The sequence below is a fragment of the Pipistrellus kuhlii genome, unplaced genomic scaffold (assembly GCF_014108245.1).
Source record: "Pipistrellus kuhlii isolate mPipKuh1 unplaced genomic scaffold, mPipKuh1.p scaffold_m20_p_33, whole genome shotgun sequence".
Taxonomy (NCBI): domain Eukaryota; kingdom Metazoa; phylum Chordata; class Mammalia; order Chiroptera; family Vespertilionidae; genus Pipistrellus; species Pipistrellus kuhlii.
The window spans coordinates 4,851,201-4,856,693 of record NW_023425533.1 but is presented as its reverse complement, the minus strand read 5'-3'; the positions used below and the strand labels follow the sequence as shown (position 1 = coordinate 4,856,693).

At 40.5% G+C, this 5,493-nt stretch overlaps 1 long non-coding RNA gene across 1 annotated transcript; it reads right to left on the bottom strand.

Moving 5' to 3' along the window:
• Nucleotides 1-646: 646 nt before the first annotated feature.
• Nucleotides 647-4,728, bottom strand: LOC118731834. Its single transcript, XR_004991979.2, has 2 exons — nt 4,672-4,728; nt 647-2,404 (listed from the first exon to the last, which is right to left on the bottom strand). It is a non-coding gene; the product is annotated as an uncharacterized LOC118731834 (long non-coding RNA).
• Between the last annotated feature and the right edge of the window lie 765 nt (nt 4,729-5,493).

Sequence of the window (5,493 nt, the reverse complement as noted above, 5' to 3'; positions counted from 1 at the left end):
TCCCCCTCAAGGCACATGCCCAGGCTGTGAGCTCGATTCCCAGCTGGGGATGTGCAGGAGGCAACTGATCAATGTAGATGCATCTATGTTTCTCTCTCTCTCTCCCTTTCCCTTCCTCTCTAAAATCAATAAAAAACATTAAAAATATTCCAACAATAGTATAATAAATATTTTAGCCAACAACAACACAGCATATGTATGAATGGCAGATTAGACTACAAAAAGCAGTTTTACTTGACCTGATGATAGTCAACCTGGCCAACCTATAATACACAGCCAAATACAGCTCAATGGATCTAAGGCTGCAATTGGCTTTAGGAATTGAAACAATTGTGGGAATGGTTCTTGTCTGTCACATTCTCCATTCTGTCAAGGAAAGAATATAAAATATTGGAACTTATCAAAAAGTTAAGCCATGGATTATTCCATCCAGGTATTCCATGTATAAATATGCAAACCATGGAAGCTTAGAAAATTCACCTAGTGTATTTCAGCTAAAAAGAATATGTAAATGATTTTGCTGCAATCTGAATGTCACTGCATCAAAAGTTACACAATGGAAATACATTATCAAAACAGATGCAGTTACTCTTACTTACAAGTAGTCAGATCTCCAATGTGGCATTAAAGTTTCATATACTCGAAACAGGTTTAACTTTATTTTTTATTATATTTGTGCTTTCTTCAATAAGACAGTATAAAAGTGGAAATAAGCATAAATTGCAGACAGAACAATTTGCTAGTAGAAAGGATTGTTGGGGAATAAACTGAGTAGAGCAACAGCAATGGGAACTTGTGGAGTTACCTTCCTTGATGTTAAACAGGTCCTACTTCCTTTGTTCAACTGGGTTCAGCTAAAGGTAGTCAATGAGGTCTTTTAAGATTCCTAGCATTACCAGTATCCTATGAAAGTCTTAAATTTACTTAAGTAAGTATCTGGAACTCTCCATACCCCCACTGAGTACTTTGTCACCATGGTGTCTCTTGGAAAGCAATTATTATTTCATTATTTGGCTCAGCAACTTAATTGCTTATCCCAAGCCCAGTTTCATTTCCTGCTTTACTCAGTAGGCTCAGCTCTAAGTGATTTTTGGTTGTAACCAAAATTTAAATCTACTTTCAAAGAACAAATTTGAAAAATATTGAAAAGAATGGTGCCACATACTCCAGACAATTCCCCAGGTCAACTTCCAAAGAGCTTTTGAGGAGGACAATACTCATTTACACATATAAGTCGTGGGACATCTGCAAAATATAATCAGTATAGCCCAAATGGAAAAGCCCAAGCTTATCGGCCCAGGAAACAACAAACACCAATATGGATATCAATGTATGTTGATCATTCATTCATTTGTTCAATAAACATTAGGCAACTACTCTGTTCCACACACTAACTCAGGTGTGAAAAATACAACAAAAACAAAAGACATAGTCCCTGCCCTCAAGGTATTCATAGTCTAGTGCAGAAGTTGATTGTTATACATTAAATTTGTGTGTGCATCAGAATTATCAGGAAAGCTGGTTAAAAATGTAAAATTCCACCCATGTGTCCAGATGTTCTAATTAAGTAGATCAGGGCTTAGAGCTATGAATCAATTATTTTATCAAACACCAAATGTAATTCTAACAAATGGTCTAAGGCCCACACTCTGAAAAACATTGCTATCTAATATGATTATCGCTGAGGCCATAAGGATGCTCAGGGTGCCATGGGAGCTCTGAAGAGAACATAACTCAGTCTAGAGGATGAGAATTAATCTGATTAAGAGGGGTGAAAAGTATGCCAGGCTAGGATCAAAAGAAAGATGGGGAAGTTGAAGCTCAGGGCACTAAAATCCAAAGGGTACAAAAAATGAATGGTGTGGGAGACCCAAAGACATGGTACAGGAAATTGGACTGAGGTGGAGGCGGAGTGTTTTTGCACTTTTAGCAGTTTCATTCTATTCCCTTAAGAACAAGTCCTACCATTTACTTCCTGTGGGCATCAAAAATTTTTATAATGTCTCTGTTTCAGGCTCAAAGAACAACTTGTGTAAATAGTTAAGCTTGGCTAGTGTAACTAGTGTGAGGGGAAAAGTGACAAAAAATGAAGCTGGGAAAACACACAGAGACTTAAAAAGCCAAACTCTCAGTAATTGGGACTTTCTACTGAATGCTATGGAAGAAAGGGCAGTGAAAGTTTTTATTAAGGGAAGAAATAATTTGTTTAAGAATTGGGGGTTATGCCATAAAGGAGAGACCAGAATAACTTAGAAAGGAAATGCATACATTTTTAAGCACCACTACACTCTACTGGGGCAGGGCTGGGCAAGGGAGTGGGGAGAAGCATAATATTCGTTATACACTTAACTGAACACCACGGGCTGTGCTAAGCAGTTTACATGTGCTTTTTTAAAATTGTCACCTGAGGAGAACAAAGATGGCGGCATAGGTAAACACACCTAATCTGCTGCCGTGCACAACAATTTCAAAAATAAAACTATAAAATAAAGCGTCTATGACTCTAAACCCAAGGGAAAGCTGGCTGAAAGGAAGCCCTACAACTAGACTGAAAGAGAAAGAGGAGAATTCATGGCACAAGCGCTGAAAAACTGAGGTAGGGGGTCGCAGACACGAAACGGGCTGGCTGCAGAGGGAGTTGCTTTCTTCAACCCGAAGAGAGACAAGCTCCCAATCTCTCTGAAATCCAGTTTCTGGAGAGAGGCTAGACTACCTGCCATTGGGTCAGAAAGTGAGGATGCCTTGCTTGCAGAGCTTCGCCCAAGAATATTTGTTTGCTGTGCTGTGGTGAGAGACCTGGGGAGACGTGGAGAGACATGAGATGCAGAGACGCGGGGACGTGGATTAGAGCAGTGGCTGACCAGCAGCTATCACTGTTGGCCACACCCCAGCCTAGTGATGCCTTGAGACTCCGCCCATCACAACCTACAAACACACCCAAGCTCCAAGCAGCGGCTTTTGCATATGAATGGCCCTCTAGGTTGCAGTTTGACCTAGCAAAGGAGAAGAGGACTGTGGTTCTCACTGTAGCTCCTGCAGGGTGGCCATAGACAGTAGCTGAATCGCACCCCATTGGAGATCCAGAAGCCAGTGTTCCTTGTGCTCAGTTTTAACCCCTCACACCCTTAAGTGACACATTTCGGAGACGGACTCAGTAAGCACCAAAGCCCTACTGAAACAAGGCATGTCTCCAGAGCAGTTCTTCCTTTGTAGACACAGCAGGTCCTCACAGACAATTGGCCTGGAGTCAATTCCTCCCAGTATACCAACAGCAATCAAGGCTTAATTACACAAGACTTTGCACTCAGCCCACAAAGGGATATAGCAAAAGAGACCACCTCAGGTGATTGGGGATTCTGTTCTACTGACCCCTATAGGTCACCAACCACACAAAGCCACTCCATCAACACAGGGAGGCAGTCAAAATGAGAAGACACAGAAGCATGTCACGAATGGAAGAGATGGAGGAAAGTAAACTACGGAATGACACAGAATTCAGAATCACATTTATAAGGTTACTCAAGAATCTTCTAAAAACCTTTGAGAAACTTGATGAGACCTCCAAGAAGCTTTGTGAGACCTTCAAGGACCTTAATGAGAATACCAAAAAAATGGAAAAGGACCAGCCAAAAATTAAGCATAGACAGTCTGAAATAAAGAATATACAGAAACTCAACTATAGATCAACGTACCCCAAGAATCAAACCAAGGTATGGAACATAAGGAAGCAAAAATCACCCAACCAGAGAGGCAAAAAGAAAGAAGAATCCAAAAGTGTGAGGATAGCATAAGGAGCCTCTGGGACGGCTTAAAGCGTACCAACATCTGGATTTTGGGGGTGCCAGAAGAAGAGAGCAAGCAGGATATTGAAGGCTTATTGGAAGAAATAATGACAGAAAACTTTCCCTACCTGGTGAAAGAAATATACCTACAAGTTCAGGAAGCACGCAGAACCCCAAACAAGTGGAATCCAAAAAGGACCGCACCAAGACACATCATAATTAAAAAGCCAAGGGCAAAAGACAAAGAGAAAACCTTGCAAGCAGCAAGAGAAAAACAGCTGTTACCTACAAAGGAATACCCATATGACTGTCAGCTGATTGCTCAACAGAAACTATGCAGGCCAGAAGGGAGTGGCAAGAAATATTCAAAATGATGAACAACAGGAACCTACAACCAAGATTACTCTACCCAGAAAAGCTATCATTCAGAATTGAAGGTCAGATAAAGAGCTTCACAGACAAGAAAAAGTTAAAGGAGTTCATCAACACCAAACCAGGATTACATGAAATGCTGAAGGGTATTCTTTAAGAAGAGGAAGAAGAAGAAAAAGGTAAAGGTAAAAAATTATGAACAACAAAAAGACATCAAATACATACCTACCAACAAGTGAATCTAAAAATCAAGTGAATAAAAAATCTGAAAAACAAAATGGACCGGTGAATACAATAGAATCAGGGACATAGAAAGGGATTGGACTTACAATTCTCAGGGGGAAGAGGGTCTGAGAGGTGTGGAAAGAGATTGGACAAAAATCTTACACCTATGGATGAAGACAGTGGTGGGGGTAAGGGCATGGGGTGGGGTTGGGAATCAGGTGGAGGGGAACTATTGAGGGGGGGACACCTGTAATAATCTGAACAAAAAAGACTTATTAAAAATAATTATCACCTGAGGATATGTTTATTGATTTTAGAGAGAGAGGAAAGAAGAGAGAGAGAGAGAGAAATATTGATGAGAGAAACATTGATAGGTTGCCTCAAGTACATGCCTTGACTGGGGATTGAACCTGAAACTTAGGTATGTGTTCTGACTGGGAATCAAACCTGCAACTTTTGGGTGTATAGGACGATGCTCTGGGCCACTTGGCTAGGGAAACATGTGTTATCATTTTAAATCTTTTCAAAAACCTTGTTAGGTAGGTATTTTACAAAAGAGAAAACGTCTCAGAGAAATGAAGTTCTTGCTCTTGCCCATACTGCTAATTAATTGCAGGGAAACTAGGATTATTTTAGTACAAAGGCTATGAGCTCCCCATTAGAGCAAGCTACTTCCTAGAATCTTACTGAGGTTGTTCATTTCCTGATTAGCCATCTGCATCTGCCTCCATCTTGCTTTCCATGTTAGTTGAACAAACAATACTAAAGTGTCCTTTGGGGGATTTATATAGATACGGTGTATCTCAAACAGTAAGCCATTTGACAGCAAGGACTAGGTTTTATTAGTATTTCAGCAGCAGGGTGGTACCTGGCATCTAGTAGTTCCTTGACTGAATTAATGATTGAATATCCACCAAAGTGGTAGAAAGAGAGGAGAACTTTGGGCACTCAAGGCTCCAATTTGGGAGCTTGTTACAGCTACAGTTTGGTACAACAGTAATGTTTTTATAACTCCCAAAAAGTACAATAGACTCCTAGAAGCAGACTCAGCTCCTAGAAAGAAGACAGCTCTGGTTCTGACGTCCCCATTCCAGCAGTGAAATTGACAATGATA